The 18,894-nt window shown below is 45.3% G+C and overlaps 1 protein-coding gene across 1 annotated transcript in view; it reads right to left on the bottom strand.

Annotated features, from left to right (window-relative positions):
• Positions 1–18,894, bottom strand: part of LOC144688041 (dedicator of cytokinesis protein 2-like) — a 1,154,257-nt gene that overhangs the window by 804,007 nt on the left and 331,356 nt on the right. The window lies entirely within an intron of this gene.

The raw sequence follows: 18,894 nt of genomic DNA, 5'->3' as shown, positions 1-18,894 counted from the left end.
AAGGGGCTTAAGTTAACTTAAGCTTAAATCTTAATCGCCCTCTGAAATGGTCTGGGCAAATTTTTTTCTATTTGTGCCTGGGATGTGGGTATCACTGGCTAGGCCAGCATTTAGCGCCCATCCATAATTGCCTTGAGAAGGTGGTGGTGAGCTGCCATCTTGAACTGCTGCAGTCCATGTGGTGTAGGTACCAGCAACAGTGAAGGAACGGCGTTCTAGTTCCAAGTCAGGATGGTGACTGGCTTGGAAGGGAACTCTCAGGTGGTAGTATTCCCAAGGTTGGCATTCTAGCAGGTTGCTACAGACCCTATCCATCTCCCCACTACATTCAATGGCATTGCCATTGCTGAATCCCCGTCTATCAATATCCTGGGGGTTATCATTGACCAGAAAATGAACTGGACCAGCCATATAAATACGGTGGCTACAAAAGCAGGTCAGAGACTGGGAATTCTACAGAGTGTTACTCACCTCCTGACTCCCCAAAACCTCTCCACCATTTACAAGGCACAAGTCAGGAGTGTGATGGAATACTCTCCGCTTACCTGGATGAGTGCAGCTCCAACGACACTCAAGAAGCTTGACACAATCCAGGACAAAGCAGCCCACTTGATTGGCACCACATCCACCACCTTCAACATTCACTCCCTAGTATTGCAGTATTGAAGCTTTAGGTTGTAATTAAAACAAGAATCCCAATGCATTATGCTACTCAGGTGCAGGACACTAATGTTTGGTTGAATGGATTATTTAAAAGAAATGATTTATAGACCTTCCCTTATAGGTACTTGTGAAATACACATTTAAAGCCCTGAGAGAAGCACTTTCTCGAACACATTTCCATGGCAACCGTCATAGTTGCTCAGTGATCGGTGAGCACAAATTCAGACTTAGTGGCTTGGCCCCCGCTGTGTCTGTGTCTTTCCTACTCTCCCGCCCCACGACTTCCTCTCCACACGACATGCCAGCCAGTGAACTTTGGAAGCCAATATTTACCCTATTTGGATATAAAGAAAACACTCACATTTATAAAGTGCCTTTTTTTTTCAATTCCAGGTCATCACAAAATACTTTTTAGCCAATGACGTAATTGTTGTAATGGAGAAGAGTGGCAGTCAACTTGTGCACAGCACAAACAGTTATGAATGGTTTTGGTTGAGGGATAGGCGTTGACTCGGATACAGGGGAGTACTCCCCTTCTCTTAGAAACATAGAACCATAAACAGTTCTGGCACAGAACGAGGCTACTTGGCCCATCGTGTCTGCACCAGCCAAGAAATGAGCCACCCCAGCCTAACCACACTTCCCAGCATTCGGTCCGTAGCCCTGCAGGTTACTGCACTTAAGGCGCATTTTCTTCAATTCTCCTTGGGATCTCTTTACGCTTTTGAGACGGCTGATGGAGACTCAGTTTAATGTCTTATCTGAAAGACAGCACCTCCTTAGAATGCAGCACGGCAATGAAGTGTCAGCAGAGGCTATATACTGAAACCTCCGGAGCAGAACATAAACCGACAACCTTCTGATTCAGAGCTGAACGTACTACCCACTGAGGCCAGACGGAAAATTACTAAGCAAGTCAAAGAACCTTAGGTATCTTTGATATCCCCACCTGTACATTAACAGTGAACAATAATCTTGCTAAGGCTCAGTTAATCACTGGCCTAGCTACCTCAGCCTGTCAAGTGGAAACAGCAAACACAAAATTTCATTTAACACGCAAGGAAAAGACTGGAAATTGGAAATAAAGAATCTCTCGAGTGGGACTTGAACCCACAATGTCTGACTCTTAGGTGAGAGTACTTTCACAGAGGGCGTTCAAAGCAAATATGGGTTGTGTCTGTCAGCTTGGCTTGTGCTTGTAATCTCCCTCCTGAATCAGTAGGCGACAGATTCAAGTCCCATTCCAAACAAACTTCCATCTCGCAAGATGATGGTTTGCACCGTGATGGTCAACTCCGTGTTATGCATCACCTGGTCTGGCCCAGGAGCCTCACTCAAGCATGGCAGTCTCTGCCATCTTGTAATGGAGGTATTGACACCCAGCAGGTCATAACGCTGGGTCAGTCAAGGTACAGAACATCAGTGGGTACACAGCTGTCATCCATTCGTGGCTGAGTCAGCGCAGATGTTGTTACCATAGCAATGAGTGTATACTGATTGGTGACCTTGTCCTGCCAAGAGATGTAGAGGATACGTCTGAGACAGCGAGGATGGAAACTGTTCAGCCTTTTCTCCTGCCCATCATACGTTTTCCAGGTCTCACCACTGAGGATGCAGGCTTGGTAGATTCACAGTTTGGTGTTCTCAGTCACATTGCTGCTGTTCCACACTCTCTTACTCAGCTTGGACATAACAGCCCGGCTTTTGTGATGTGTGTGCTGATTTCAGCATCAAGTGACAGATTGCTGGAGATTGTGGAGCCTAGATACGTGAAGTTATCAACAGCCTCCAGTGTCACATTATCAATGCTGATGGATGGTAATATGGTAACATCCTGGACCATGACATTTGTCTTCCTGATGCTGATGGTCAAACCAAACTCTTTAGAGGGGTGAGAGAGTCTGTCCATTTGCCTTCTCAAGAGTTCCTCAATATGGAATGTTTGTGCAGCTTTGTGAGGGTACAGCAGCTCTCTGATGAGGATTTGGTGCAACTTTGTCCTGGATCTCAGGCGAGAAAGGCTGTTGAGCTTTCTGTCAGCACTGGTTTGTAAGTAAACACCCTTTGTAGATGACCTGAAGGCATATGATAGCCATTAGGGAGGGAGTTCAAGGATTTTGTTGCAGGATTCCTAGCATCTGACCTGCTCTTGTATCCACAGTATTTATATGGCTAGTCCAGTTCAGTTACTGGTCAGTAGTAACCCCCAGGATGTTGATAGTCGGGGATTCAGCGATGGTAATGCCATTTAACATCAAGGGGCAATGGTTAGATTCTCTGGTGTTGGAGATGGTCATTGCCTAGCACGTGTGGTGTGAATGTTACTTGCCACTTGCCAGCCCAAGCCAGCATATTGCCCAGGTCATGCTGCATTTGGACATGGATTGCTTCAGTATCAGAGGAGTCTCAAATGGTGCTGAACATTATGCAATCATCAGCGAACATCCTCACTTCTGACCTTATGATGGAAGGAAGGACATTGATGAAGCAGCTGAAGATGGCTGGGCCTTGGACACTAGCCTGAAGAACTTCTGCAGTGACGTCCTGGAGCTGAGATGACTGATCTCCAACAACCACAACCATCTTCCTTTGTGCTAGGTATGGTTCCAACCAGTGAAAAGTTTCCCCCTTGATTCCCATTGACTCCAGTTTTGCTAGGGACTCCTTGATGCCACACTCGGTCAAATGCTGTCTTGAGTCAAGGACAGTCACTCTCACCTCTTAGCACAATCAGAGCCTTCTCTATTGGATCTTTGTTGCAATTAATGTGAGCGGATGGCTTGGTTTCAAGAACAGCTTCCAGCACAGTGATGTTATCCTTGGACCAATCAGCATTCCCCCCCTCTTGCTTCCCATATGTTGGAAGTGTGGTATTGTGTATGGTGTCTGCAAGTATGCTCCATTTCACTTCTGCGCTCTGTGTGGGAATGTTGGAAAGCACCTGTTCAGTCAAGTCAAGGAACTGTTGGTTTTCATCTGGGTAGGCAGTATGGTGCATACCAGGGAGTGATTTGTATCATAGCCAGCACTGTGGTAGCTGAGTGCATTGAGAATGCTGTTCAGAGTCACATCTGGTGAGATCCAGTTCATGCTAATGCCCTCACCTTGGATGTCTCCAGGACATCTTATGGCATCGTTTGTTCTGAAAGAAGGTGTTCGTTACACAAAGCTTATGTTAGCAGCTCAAGTAGTCTCTGTCCATTCTCATTTATCTTTCCCAGGCTGCGATGTCCGAGGCATGAGGGACACACCTCATAATCCATGCCCACTCTTGCATTGAAATCCCCAGTAGGTAAAGATGTTCCTGACTTAGGGATTCTGCTGTTAGCAGTGTCAGGCTCCTTACAGAACTGATCATTTGCCTCCATAGTGGAGCACAGCATTTGAGCAGATACTCATGAGGTTAACTGACCCTGTTTTAGAGGCGGATGGAGAGAACATGTTCTGAACCATTTGTGGGGAGGTTCTGTTATTGAGAGTAGTGAGTTCCTCACAGCAAAGCCTACACCTTGCTCATGTTTCCTCTAAACTCCTCCCCTGCCAGATGAACATGTAATGTGTTTCTTTCAGTGATTTGCTCTCCGTGAGCCTGATCCCTTGCAGGGAAGCTATGTTGATGTCCAGCCTATAAAGTTCCATCTCATATCACAGCTTTCTTGCGCAGATTGATAAGCTGCGAGTCGTCTGTCAGTCCCATGCTCTGACATTCCAGTTTGCCAATCGAAGAGCTGGCAACTTCTCTCTTTTAGTTTATTTTGCTTGTTTGTCTGGTGCGATGGATTCCACCCACTTGTTGAGCACAGCCTCTATGCTCTAAGCACCCATTGGAGCAGATGGACTATGGCAGATCAGCACCTTGCTAGTTGGGGGCTGCCCAACTTGAGGTGGATGGTGGCTGACCAGTGGGGCACAGTGGTCCCTCCCACCACCGGAGACAGCTCATACCACCATTCTCTACGCCAATCAAGTCGGGCTGTTCACTTGTAACAGCTGTTTCCCATGTCGTGTTGACACTCTGCAGCAAAACGGGAGTGTCCTCTCCACGGCACAAGCCTGGGCAAAATTTATGGAGACACTGGGTTGCCCTAAGGTCAGGGTCCCCTTTTGACCTCCCCAGTTGAGTCCAAAGGAATGCAAAGCAATACATTTGGTACCATTTTTAGTTGCAGGATTTGCTGTAAAGATGACATATTTAGTCATCAGTCTGCCTTTGGGCTCCACTCCAGATTTTTTGTCAGGGTTTACTCCCTTAGCCTTCAACTCTGCCAAGGTATCCACGTAGCAGTGGAGATAGCCACTGGGAGTTTGGTTCACAAGTGCCAGGATATGTCCACATGCTAGTCGACCTGCACACTACATGTCCAAATGTATAGCCAGGCACATAATCAAGGCTGACACGTCAATACTCTACTGACAGAATTGGGTTGTTAGAAATACCATCATGAGAAAGAAAGAGCTACATTTATAGAACCATAGAAAAGTTACGAGGCAGAAAAAGGCCATTTGGCCCATCATGTCTGCGCTGGCCAAAAATAGAAAAACTTCCCAGCCCCTGGTCCGTAGCCTTACAGGTTACAGCGCTTCAGGTGCAGATCCAGGTGCTTTTTAAATGAGTTGAGCATTTCAGCCTCAGCCACCAATTTAGGCAGTGAATTCCAGATGCCCACCACCCTCTGGGTGAAAAAGATTTTCCTCCTGTCCCCTCTAATCCTTCTACCAATCACCTTAAATTTATGTGCCCTGGTAATTGACCCCTCAGCTAGAGGGAAACAAGTCTTTCCTGTCTACCCTACCTAGGCCCCTCATAATTTTGTACATCTCAATTAGGTCACTCCTTAGCCTCCTCTGTTCTAAGGAAAACAACTCTAACCTATCCAATCTCTCCTCATAGCTGCAATTTTCAAACCCTGGCAACATTCTTATAAATCTCCTCTGGTGACCGGAACTGCATACAAAATTCCAGTTGTGGCCTAGCCAATATTTTATACAGTTCCATCATTACATCCCATTCTATTCATTACATTCTATACCTCACCCAATAAAGGAAAGCATTCCATACGCTTTCTTGACCACTTTGTTCACCTGTTCTGCCACCTTCAAGGACCTGTGGACATGCACCTCAAGGTCTCTCACTTCCTCAACCCCTCTCAATAACTTCCCATTTATTGAGTATTCCTTTGCTCTGTTTGCCCTCTCCAAATGCATTACCTCACACTTTTATGGATTAAATTCCATTTGCTGTTTCTCCGCCCACTCAACCAAACCATTGATATCATTCTGAGGTCAACAGCTATCCTCTTCACTATCAACAACATGGCCAATTTTTGTGTCATCTGCAAATTTCCCAATCATGCCTCTCACATTTAAGTCTAAATCGTTAATATATACAATAAACAGCAAGGACCCCAACACTGAGCCCTGTGGAACACCACTGGAAAACGTTTTCCATTTGCAAAATCATCCATTGACCATTACCCTTTGTTTCCTGTCACTGAGCCAATTTTGGATCCAACCTGCCACCTTCCCCTGTATCCCATGAGATCTCACTTTTCTGACCAGTCTGCCATGTGGGACCTTGTCAAATGCCTTACTGAAATCCATGTAGACAACATCCACTACACTACCCTCATCAATCCTCCTCGTTATTTCCTCAAAAAATTCTATTAAGTTAGTAAGACACGATCTTCCCCTAACAAAACCATGCTGACTATCCCTGGTCAATCTGTGCCTTTCTAAGTGACAGCTAATCCTGTCTCTCAGAATTGTTTCCAATAATTTGCCCACCACTGAAGTCAGGCTGACTAACTTATAATTTTCTGGCCTATCCCTCTCACCCTTTTTAAATAATGGTACAATGTTTGCAGACCTCCAATCCTGTGAAACCTTGCCTATATCTAGAGAGGCTTGGAAAATGATCCTCAGAGCATCCGCTATTTCCTCTCTGGCTTCCTTCAACAGCTTGGGATGCAATCCATCTAGCCCTGGTGATTTATCCGCCTTCAAGGATGCCAGTCCCTCCAGTACTCACTCTCTCACTATGCTTATTGTATCTAACATTTCACGCTCCTCCTCTTTAAGTAGAATCATCCCTATCCCTATCCTTACTGAAGACAGAGACAAAGTACTCATTGAGAACCCTGCCCACATCTTCAGCATCAACACACAAGTTACCACGTACATCTCTGATAGGGCCTACATTTTCCTTAGTTATTCTTTTGCTCTTAATATACTGGGAAAACATCTTATGATTTTCTTTGCTTTTACCTGCCAATACTTTTTCGTATCCTCTCTTTGCTTTCCTAATTTCCATTTTTACTTCACCCCTGTACTTTCTATACTCCTCTCGGCTTTCTACAGTATTAAGTCTTTTGTGACTGTCATAAGCACTCCATTTCGGCTTTATCTTGGCCTGTATGCTTCTGGATAACCAGGGGGCTCTGGATTTGGCAGTACCACCCCTTTTTTTGAGGGGACATGTCTACATTGTGCCCGCAGAATCTCACCTTTGTAAATCCCCCACTGATTTGACGCAGTTTTTCCTTATAATAGCTATATCCAGTCCATTCTTGCCAGCTCACCTCTCAGCTTTGTAAAATTTGTCTTCCCTCAATTTAGAACTTTCACTCCTGTTCTTTCTTTGTCCTTTTCCATAATGATGCTAAACCTAACTATATTATGGTCACTATCTCCAAAATGATCCCCCATTGCTACTTCATCCACTTGCCCAGTTTCATTTCCTCAGACTAAATCTAGAATTACGCCCCCTCTCATTGGGCTTGTTACGTGCTGGCTAAAAAAGTTCTCTTGAAAGTAGTTCAAGAGTTTTGCACCCACTGTGCCCTTCACACTGTTTGTATCCCAATTGATATTAGGGTAGTTGAAGTCCCCAACAATTACTGCCCTATTGTTTTCACACTCAGGAATCTGTCTACATATTTGCTTTTCTAACTACCTTCCACTACTTGGGGGTCTCTAGTACACTCCTAGCAGTGTGGCTGCCCCTTATAAGAACATAAGAAATAGGAGCAGGAGTAGGCCATTCGGTCCCTGAAGCCTGCCCCGCCATTCAATAAGATCATGGCTGATCTGCCCCAGGCCTCAACTCTTCTTCCTAACCCTCAACCCCCCAATATTTCAAAAATCTATCCACCTCCTCTTTAAATACTTTCAGTGATCTAGCCTCCACAACTCTCTGGGGTAGAGAATTCCAGACATTCACTACCCTCTGAGAGAAGAAATTCCTTTGCATCTCAGTTTTAAATGAGTGCCCCCTTATTCTGTAACTATGTCCCCTAGTTTGAGATTCCCCCACTAGCGGAAACATCTTCTCAAAATCTACCCTGTCAAGCCCCCTCAGAATCCTGTACATTTCAATAAGGTCACCCCTCATTCTTCTAAACTCTAATGAATAAAGGCCTAAGCTGTTTAGCCGTTCTTGATAAGTCAACCCCCTTCATCTCAGGAATCACCCTAGTGAATCTCTTTTGAACTGCCTCCAATGCCATTATATATTTTCTTAAATACGGGGACCAAAGCTGTACACAATACTCCAGGTGTGGCCTCACCAACACCCCGTACAGTTGTAAGACTTCCCTATTTGTAAACTCCAACCCCTAGCAATACAGGCCAAAATTCCATTTGCCTCGTAATTACTTGCTGCACCTGCATGCTAACTTTTTTGCGTTTTATGCACAAGAACACCCAGATCCAACCGTGCTGCACTTTTTTGGAGTCTCTCTCTATTTAAATCATAAATTTTGGCTTTTGATTCTTCCTACCAAAGTGCATGACCTCACACTTTCCTACATTAAACTCCATCTGCCAAGTTTTTGCCCACTCACTCAACCTGTCCATATCTCCTTGCAGATTCCTTATGCCCTCATCATAACATTCCCTCCCACCTATTTTTGTATCGTCAGCTAATTTGGATACATTACACTCTGCCCCCTCCTCCAAGTCATTAATATAGATATTAAGTAATTGAGGCCCTAGGACTGATCCTTGTGGCACTCCACTAGTTACGTCTTTCCAACCTGAAAAAGACCCATTAATCCCGACTCTCTATCTTCTGTGTTAACCAATCCTCAATTCATGCTAATACATTACCCCCAATGCCATGAGCTCCTATTTTGTGCAATAACCTTTTGTGTGGCACCTTATCGAATGCCTTCTGGAAATCCAAATACACTATATCTACCAGTTCCCCTTTATCAACTCTGCTTGTTATATCCTCAAAGACCTCTAGCAAATTTGTCAAACATGATTTGTCTTTCACAAAACCATATTGACTCTGATTGCGTTAAGCTTTTCTAAATGTCCTGCGATTTCTTCCTTAATAATGGATTCTAACATTTTCCCAACGACAGATGTTAGGCTGACTGGCCTATAGTTTCCTGCTTTTTATCTCCCTCCCTTCTTGAACAGGGGCGTCACATTAGCAGTTTTCCAATCTGCTGGGACCCTCCCAGAATCCAGTGAGTTCTGGAATATTTCATCCAATCCCTCCACTATCTCTGCAGATACTTCCTTTGAAACCTTTGGATGCAGGCCATCAGGTCCTGGCAACTTGTCTGCCTTTAGTCCCATTAGTTTGTCAAATACTTTGTCCCTTGTGATAGAGACTGTTACATGATCTTTCCTCCCATTGGCTCTTTACTTCTGAGATCAACCCATGTAGCCTCATTTGGTGCTTCATTTAGTATATCACCGTCAGGACATCACAAAGTGCTTTACAGCCAATGAAGGTGAGGTTGTGGTATCTCGCTGACTCAAGTTGGGCTCCCTGGCTCACACTTGGCACCACGGTTGCTGTGGTGGCTGCTGGTTGGGTCCCTGCCTGCAGATGTCAATGGCGATGGATAGTACTGTGTTATTCTCGGCACCCATGGGCTGCTTCAGGGGACGGAGCAGTGTCTTTGTCGGGCCAGAGGTCATGAGCGGCCTACAGAAGCGTGGGGCAGAGAAGAATGACCTGAGAGAGCGGCCCAAGGTCCAGGTTGGTGCCTAAGGGACCAGTGAGGGGAACTATAGTGTGTATTCAGCTGCTAGAGACCAAGGAGAACAGTCTAGACAGCACAGAATTCCCGTGAGTTCGAGGAACCCTGAGATGCTGAAGATACCCGCTCGTGGTCAGGCTGGCAAGGTAATCTGTGTTACCTTCAGTGATCAAGTGGAACTAGCAACTGGAGTGCCATGAGTGCGTGGGCTCTTAACTCTGCTTTTGCACTTCAAGTACAATTTTAAGCCTAAAGCCCATTTTGCAAAGATTGGGGATAAGGAGAGAAAGGTTTCCAATCACCAGCCTTCACTCCTTAGCGACACAAGCATTCTGCTCCCCAGTAAACACTGTTGATTCAAGACAAGGAGCCTCTGCTGAGCTCCCAGCATGCCTTTTCTTCTTGTGTTTTGGAGTGTTGAGCAATGGTTATCCACTGTAAGGAGTTTGTTTCTTTTAGATAAGCATTTTTTATGTGTATATGTTTGGTGCCAGTGGAATAAAGGATCACTGAACAGCTCAATTTTCACACAGCAAGATCCCACAAACAGCAATGAGACAATGACTGTCTGATGATGGCTGAGGGATAAATATTGGCCAGAACACCAGGGAGATTGCCCCTGCTTTTCTTTGAAGTAATGTGGTGTGGATCTTTTATGTCCACCTGAGAGGACAGATGTTAAACCAAGGCCCATGTGCCTGTTGATGTGGATGTGAAAAGTCCCATTTCGAAGGATAGAAGAGCTGCTAGTTCTCCAGGAACTTTTGATGACACAGAGAACACAGCGGCACTGATACATGTTGTGCCAGGGGCTACTAGACCTTCTTCAGTTCTCTGGAGGAACAGCCAGATTTCTCTAAGCCCCCCTCCCTCTCCCCAGTCCCCATAACCATCCACCACCTCACTGGACTCCCCCGCCCCCAGTGTTTTTTAATGCCCAATTGGAAAAAACTGTTCAGACCAGTACTCCTGTTTCCCAGTTTTTACTGGTGTTCCATTTTAAGGTATACAAGACCAGCTCGGACCAGTATTCTTATTTCCCAGTTTTTACTGTTTTGTCATTCCGGGTGGCATGAAGAGGGTTCAGGCCTCTTGCTGGTCCCAATCAACGGGAGCCACCAACATTCGGTGCACATCCCCACCCAGGCAGAAACCAGTCCCAATGCCTCTGCGACTTGATTTTAGTTTCGAGCTCATATTAATGACCAACATCATTGTCCAGTTGCTTTTAGCACAGAGCTGTGTTAAATCTTGAGGGAAATGCTTAGCAAACATTCAACATACTCATATTGATTTGTTTTTTTTTAAACAACAAAAACACTATTGTTTTTAACAAGGGAAAAACAGATTAAGGGAGGCCAGCAATTTTTAAAATTCTGCTGGATAACATCAGTGGGTGTAGGTTACAGCAGTACAGTAGTTATATTACTGGACCAGTAATCCAGAGGGTCTGGATTAATGATCCGTAGACTCACTGCGACAGCTGGGGCATTTAGTTAGCTAATTGAATAAAATCTGGAATAAAACTTACTGGATTGGCATAAAAGCCCACCTGGCTCACTGCTGTCCTTCAGGGAAGGAAATCTGCTGTCCTGACCTGCTCTTGCCCTATATGTGACTCCGGGCCCAGGGCAACGTAGTTGACTCCTAACTGCCCTCCAAACTGGCCTAGTAAACCACTCAGTTGTATTTAGGAAGGTGGCACAGCGCCAACTTCACAGGGCAATTGGGATGGACAACAAATGCCGCTCTTGCCAGTGACACCAACGTCTTGTGAATGAATGAGAAAAAGAGAGGCAGCTTGAAATAGATTCTGGGATTTCCTTTAATTTCAGTTACTGTGGTAACTAGAAGCCAACCATTTAAATGTAAAAAAAAAAAATAACAGCCAAATCACACACTGACCCTCCGCTGTCAAGGACACAGAAAAACACAGTTTTTCAATCTTCAATTTCTGAAATGAAGCATTTCTATTCAATATTGGTATGCTGTTCTGAAACCCCCTTTCATCTATTCTCTCGGCCTGTTGCCATGGAGATGTTAAACTCCTACTTTGACATTGTGGCCTGAGTGATTTTTTTTATAAGCCGCGCTTTATTCTTGCGGTATTGTTAACAGGGTAGTATGTTGGTGTGATGTTTGTGTTTAACATTTATGCTCTTTTGTAAAAGGACATTTTAGTTAAAAAGAAGTGTTATGTAAAAAAAAAACCTGACGGTAGGGCGTGCTAAGTCTTGGATGTATTGCCCTCTGGTGTAGAATAAGGAATAAAGGAACCTTCTGCTTTTTACATAGGAGGCTGGGGTTCAGAAGCAGATAGCTGTGTGTGTATTCTTAATTATTAAGAAGTGACAAAACACTTCAGTTGCCAATGCGCAGAGTACACCATGGTAAGCAAAAATGGTGTCTTCCTAATTGATACAGCTCAATTCCACACCAAAAAAGAACCCCCTAAAAAAGTACTCATTACATAACTCTCTTCATAACCTTGGGACATTCACAATGTTTTACAGTCATTGGGGTACTTTTTTGAAGTGTGATTGCTGTAATGTAGGAAATGTGGGAACCAATTCATGCATTACAAGCTCCGACAAACAGCATTGTGATACTCAATCTCAGTGATGCTAACTGAAGGTAAAACTTAAGCCACCACAGTGGGGAGAATTCTCCTGCTTTTCTTTGAATATCTTTTATAGCTAACTGAGAGGGCAGAAGGTGCCTTGGTTTAATTTTTAAAATTATTTATTCTTTCATGGGATGTGGGCATCGCTGGCAAGGCCAGCATTTATTGCCCATCCCTGAGTGCCCTTGAACTGAGTAGCTTGCTCTGCCATTTCAGGGGGCAGTTAAAAGCCAACCACATTGCTGCGGGTCTGGAATCACATGTAGGCCAGACCAGATAAGGACGGCAGATTTCCTTCCCTAAAGGACATTAGTGAACTGGTTATTACAACAATCAATGATAGTTTCATGGTCACCATTCCCAAGGCTAGCTTTATTTTGCAGATCTATTAATTGAATTTAACCTCCACCAGCTGCCATGGTGGGGTTTGAACCCTTGCCCCAGTACATTAGCCTGGGCCTCTGGGTAACGAGTCTAGTGTCATTGCATCTAATGTTTTGTCTGAGAAACAGAACCTCTGACAATACAGCACTCCTCCCATACTGCAATGAAGTTTTAGCCGAGGCTTAGCGCTCAAGTTGCTGGAGTGGGATTTGACCCACAACCTTCCGACTCAATTGCCAGTGTACTACCAACTGAGCCACTGGGAGGAGACACAACCAACCTCTTAATCAACTGCACCAACCAAAAATAGATTCCCCTCTATTAGCCAGCTTTCAAAGTGCTACTAAACATTTACTGATCTATTCTTTCAACTTTTCTTGATTCCCTCCCCACAACGTTCTTCCCTCACCTCTCATCCGCTCCAAGTCTGAGCCTATTCAACAGTGACTGCAGGCAGGCCAAGGCACCACCACCATCATCACAACCCAGTCAGCTCCATGCCTGAAACCCAGGGCTGGATGTGTGGAGTGAGGGAGGAGGAACCGAAACCGAGGGATTCGCTTGTTCCCACCCCCGCCATTCACCATGTCCAATCAAGCTCTGGATGGCCAATTAGTGGCTGTCCAGTGGGAGGGAGGCCAATTATGGTTGCAAAGGAAGATTGCTTCCTGACTACATACCCTTCCTTTGCTCCCTTCCTATCTTGCAGTTATTACCGGGGCCAGTTTCTCATGCCTGTTTTGTGGATGCCACAATATAGTCGACACTTGTGACTTTGAGTTAATACTAAAATGATATAGTGATGAGTTTTTGTTGTGGCTACATTCACAGTGGAATATGAATCACAGCTTGGTGTGAATACATAATTTGTAGGTTGTGAGAATCAGCTCTGTAGACTGGGACGTCATACCGCAGAGGGATAATGCCACCGTCACGGTTAGAATTGTAAAGCCCAACACCACCCACCCACCCCCCTTCCCCTCGCCACTCTCAAAGCAGTCTTTATCGTTCATCGAAGGGGCACAAAAAATATATTTTAAAAATGTCATTAAAAATCATGCAGGCACTGCCGCCTTTCCCAGCAGGATCTGCTGGTGCATTCAACCACAGTGCCGGTGGTGGGCCTTTTCTACTGCCCTTGTGCCACCTCATTTAAGGTGGCATAAGAGACTCCCAAGCCTTTACTACGTCCGATGCCCGAAAGATACAGCAGGCAGTGAAAAATCGCGACGATTGGGTTGCCAACCTGACGTCATCAGGCAGAACTTTTCATTAGCAAGGGTGGCAGTGTGCCTGATTTGGGGAATTTACACTCCATAAATTCAAAAGCTCCTGTCTCTCGCTGCCTTGCCCCACATTATCACGGCAATCTTGTTTAGGCCTACCCTGATTTCTACATTCTTCAAAGTCCAACCTCCTATACATTTCCTCCTTCCTTTGCCCCTCCCTTTGGTGGTGGACCCTTCAGCCGTGTGGACTTCCCTCCTTAAATCTCCCTTCCACGTCTCAGGTTTTCTGAAAACCCTCGGACCAAACTTTGGATGGCATCTTGCTTATATTTATTTGTTCATGAGATGCGGGTGTCCGCTGGCCGGGCCAGCATTTATTGCCCATCCCTAGTCGCCCTTGAGAAGATGGTGGACAGCTGACTTCTTGAGCCGCTGCAGTCCGTGTTGTGTGGGGGCACCCATAGTGCTCTTAGGGAGGGAGTTCCCTGGGGAGGATTTTGATCCAGCGATAGTGAAGGAACGGTGATATATTTCCAAGTCAGGTCGGAACAGGCAGGTGGTGGTGTTTCCATGCACCTGCTGGGTAGTGGAAGTCACAGGTTTGGAAGGTGCTAGTCTCCCCATTACCTATGTTTTGCTTATGTCCACCTGCGTAGCGTCTTAGGTTGCGTTTTTGAGTCAAGGCACCATATAAATGCCATTTTCTTTTGTTTAATTTGCCATACTCCTTCCATGCTTGGATAATTTTGCTCTGCACGTTTTTTAAAAAGAAAAACCCAGATATTTCAAGCATATTTGAATCCGAGTTCTTCACTAAAAATTGACATTGTCTCCTTTCAGCTTGAGCTTCTTTGGATTTTGATAGCCCAGCGACGGTCAGGGGAAGGGAAGTTTAGGAAGGGAGAGAGTTGCACAGTTGTGAGATCCTGGGTAAGGAAGAAAGTCTTGCATTTTCCACAGCACCTTTTGGCACCTCAGGATGTGTCAAAGCGCTTTACAGTCGAGGAAGCACTTTTGAAGTGGAGCGACTGTTGCAATGTGGGAAATACAGCCGTCAATCTGTGCAGAGCAAGCTCCCAGACAACAGCAACCTGATAACGATCAGATAATCTGTTTTTAGGTATTGGTTGAAGGATCAATACTGGCCAGGGCACCCGGGAGAACACCTCTGTTCTCCTTCAAAATAGCACCATGGTAGTTTTAGGTCCACCTGACAGGGATAACAGATCCTCCGTTTAACACCTCATCAAAAGGACACTCCAGCACTCCCCTCAGTACATGGTAGTTGAACACACAGGACAGGACAAAAATATCAAAACATTGAACGGGCAAAGGCCAATTGAAAAAAAAATCCCCAGCAGTTATCCAGTGCTCCCTCTGCATTGTATTGGAGCATTAGCCTAGATTATGTGTTCAGGTTTCTGGAATTGAACTTGAACTCACAACCTTTGAGCATCACAGGGAAGAGCGCAACTCACTAATCCACAGCTCATACCTGGAAAAGAATGAATTAGGGGAGGACTTTGTTAAGCGAGCCTTAATTCCAAGTCAGCAAGGATGGAGGGAGGAGGGAAATGTGGGAGAAAATATTGAGAGCTCGGAGGGAAGGTGAAAATCGTTCCGAGCAGCAGTAACCCTAACGGTAAGATTGTGGCAAAGAGGAATCGTAAAGGTGAAAGAGTTAATAGGCCCCCTCCCCTCCACCACCTGCAGCCCCCACCCTCCCCACCACAAATAGCCCCACTACCACCCCATTCATTCGAAGCTTTGTGGCTACTGGATCATTCTGTCACGGAGTGCTCGTTTTCAGTCAGTCTGAGAACACAAAGCGTTAAAATCTCTCAGAAATCGAGAGCTGTATACAGTCCTGCCCGTAATGTACCCTGGTTGTTTGTCAGGTTATTTTACAAGTATTACCCCAGGATCATGGATGGAAAGCCATCTATCAGCCTATTTACAATGCAGACCAGTGGCTGAGTAACACATTCATTAATCATACTACAGCTATTTATCTTTCCTTAACATGCTAATCGAAAGAACCTAGAGGGAGTCAAATCCAATTTAAACACAGTGGAAATTGTGCTGTTTGTGTAGCGGCTTGTCAGAGGCATTGAGGCCTGAAAAGAGGGGATTTACCAATGTTACTTTCTCAATATCTAACCAGGTGACAGTCTAAAGGAGCTCACTTATGTCATCTGTGAGGGATGGGACTTTCAGGAACGTGGAGCATTCTGTCAAAAACTTCTATTTATGACGTTTAACTTCTCCGGGAGACAGAATGTCACCGAATGAAGTATTTACTTTTTTTTAATAGATTTACTTTTTAATATTGATTTATTGCTTCTTTAGTTCATCCCGTACTACTTTGCTTGCAGGATATTTGACACTGCACACGTGCTCCTTGCTAGGTATGATGCAATGGATGATTCCTGCTATTCCGTAGTTGGGTCATTGTCTCCGCCTTCACACCACCTCCACCGACCACTGAGTATCACACAAACTTTATCTCTCACTCCCCCTTTCCCCCACCACCTCCCGTGTCATTCGTTCCCTCCAGCCCTGAAGGCACCACTTCCATGGAAGGTGACCCCCCCTTCTTCACATGCCGATTCTTCTTGTATGATCCCAAATATGAATCCAAGCTTCCAGCACTTCCAAATCCATGACCTCTACCACCTAGAAGGACATGGGTACCGGGCGTGTGGAAACACCAAGTTCCCCTCCAAGCCACACACCATCCTGACTTGGACGTACATTGATGTTCCTTCATCCTGGACCTCCTTCCTTGACAGCACCGTGGGAGCATCTTGGCTACCAGAATTGCAGCAGTTCAAGGTGAACAGCCACCCCCCATCTTCTCAAAGGCAACTAGAGATGGGCAATAGGTGCCAACAATGCCAGGATATTTTATCATCAGCATCAATGGGTATTCAGTAAAGTCATCACTGCCAAATCTAACTGGAAACGTTTGATTTTGGCTTCTGCAGTGCAATCCCGGCTGACGCCAATCCTGTCCTCACCAGATGCTCACTCGTGCTTGCTTTCCAGCAGGGGTCATTAGAGACCAATGTGTGGTTAATGCCAAGGCTAACAATATAGGGCCAGTTGCACCAACTGGAGCTCCTCAAGTGTTGCAATAGCTGAGGTTAATTAACTGGACACATACCTGGGAACTACGATGCATGAAGCCAACGTTTCATTGTTTCCTAGTTTCCGAGCTCAGCTAAAGTCATAACACCAAGTTATAATCATCCCCCGTCAGGTGAAAAAATGCACACACACAAAAGACAACCGGGTCTGATTTCACCCCAGCCCATCTGCTGTGAACTGGAGCAGAGGGCAGGTAGAATGGCCGTCAGGTTCAGATCAAGGTGGTTGGCATGTTTCCATGGCTGATGCCATTTTGAGCAGGGATATGTCAGGCACAGGAGGACTGCTTGCCCTGGGAAGTTGCGGGGGTGGGGGGGTGGGGGGGGGGGGGGCCTACTTAACGCATTAAGGTCATTGCCCCAAAGATGTCATTCACACCGAGCCTTGAGTAATAGGAATCCCATGCAGTGCCGAATTTGCCCACAGAAACCAGGACCAGGATTTTTCCTACGGTAGGCGGACTGCGCGGGAGCGGGCGGGGGCAGCCAATTAAGGCCCGCCCAGCGTTATACACATTATGTAGTGCTCTACTCGTGCGGGCAGGGGGAGGAGGGAGTGTCAGGGCCAGCAGCGATCTCCCTGAGGCACAGGGCTGCCTCGGGGAGATTGAATGGATAATAAAACAGTTTAATAAATGATGTAAAAATGTATTTAAACGTATCCCCTCATGTTAGAGTGTCACAGAATCACAGAATTATACCATGCCAAGGAGGCCATTCAACCCACTGTGTCTGTATCAACTCTTTAAGAAAGATATCTAATTCGCTCCTCTGTCCTGCCCTTTCCCATTATCCTGCAAATTCTTCTCCTCAAAGTATTCATCCATTTATTTCAGGCAGTGCATTCCAGATCATAATAACTCACTGTGGATAAAAATTCTAAACTCCTCTCTGATGTTTTTACAATTGCTTTAAACCTGATTCCTCTAGTTACCGACCTTTCTGCCACGAGGAACGCTTTCTCCTTTCCTCTTTTTATTAATTCAGGGGATGAGAAGTCACTGGCTAGGCCAGCGTTTGTTGCCCATCCCTAATTGCCCCTGAGAAGCTGGTGCTGAGTCACCTTCTTGAGCAACTGCAGCCCGCATGGTGTAGATAGACCCGCGGTGCTGTTAGGGAGGGAATTCCAGCGACAGTGAAGGAACAGTGATATAGTTGCAAGTCAGGATGGTGTGTGACTTGGAGGTGAGCTTGTGGGTGGTAGAGGCCCAAGTGCTTTCTGCCCTTGTTCTTCCAGGTGGCAGTGGGTTGTGGGTTATTTACAGCATTAAAGCTTTTCAAAAATTTTAACATCTCTATCAAGTCTCCCCTTAATTCTGTCCTAAGGAGAGCAATCCCAGCTTCTGTCTCTCCACATTACTGAAGTCCCTCATCCCTTGTACCATTTCAATAAATCTCCTCTGCACCCTTGCTAAGGTCTCAACATCCTTCCTAAAATGTGGTAGCCAGAAATAAACATAATACTCCAGCTGAGGCTTAAACAATGATTTATAAAGATTGGGAATAACTTTTTTGCTCACATATTCTATTAATAAAACCATATACTCTACACCCTCCATTAATAAAACCAACTATCCCAATGGCTTTTTTAACAGCCTTATCACCTTTTCCTCCACATCCAAAGGCTTGTGTCTGTCAACCCCCAGGTCCCTTAGTTTCTTCACTCTTTTTAAAATTGTACCATTCAGTTTATTCTTCCAAACGACTTTAAGGTTTGCCCCTCTCCGGGTGCCTCACGAGTTTAAATCCTTCTCCATTGATGATTCACCTTTCTTGTGAGGGTCCTCCCAGAACGAAAAAAACAGTGAAAACTGGGAAATAAGAAAACTGGTCCGAGCTGATCTTGTCTA

The sequence above is a fragment of the Cetorhinus maximus genome, chromosome 1 (assembly GCF_964194155.1).
Source record: "Cetorhinus maximus chromosome 1, sCetMax3.hap1.1, whole genome shotgun sequence".
Taxonomy (NCBI): domain Eukaryota; kingdom Metazoa; phylum Chordata; class Chondrichthyes; order Lamniformes; family Cetorhinidae; genus Cetorhinus; species Cetorhinus maximus.
Note: the sequence above shows the minus strand (reverse complement) of the source record. Positions and strands in the feature narration are given on the sequence as shown.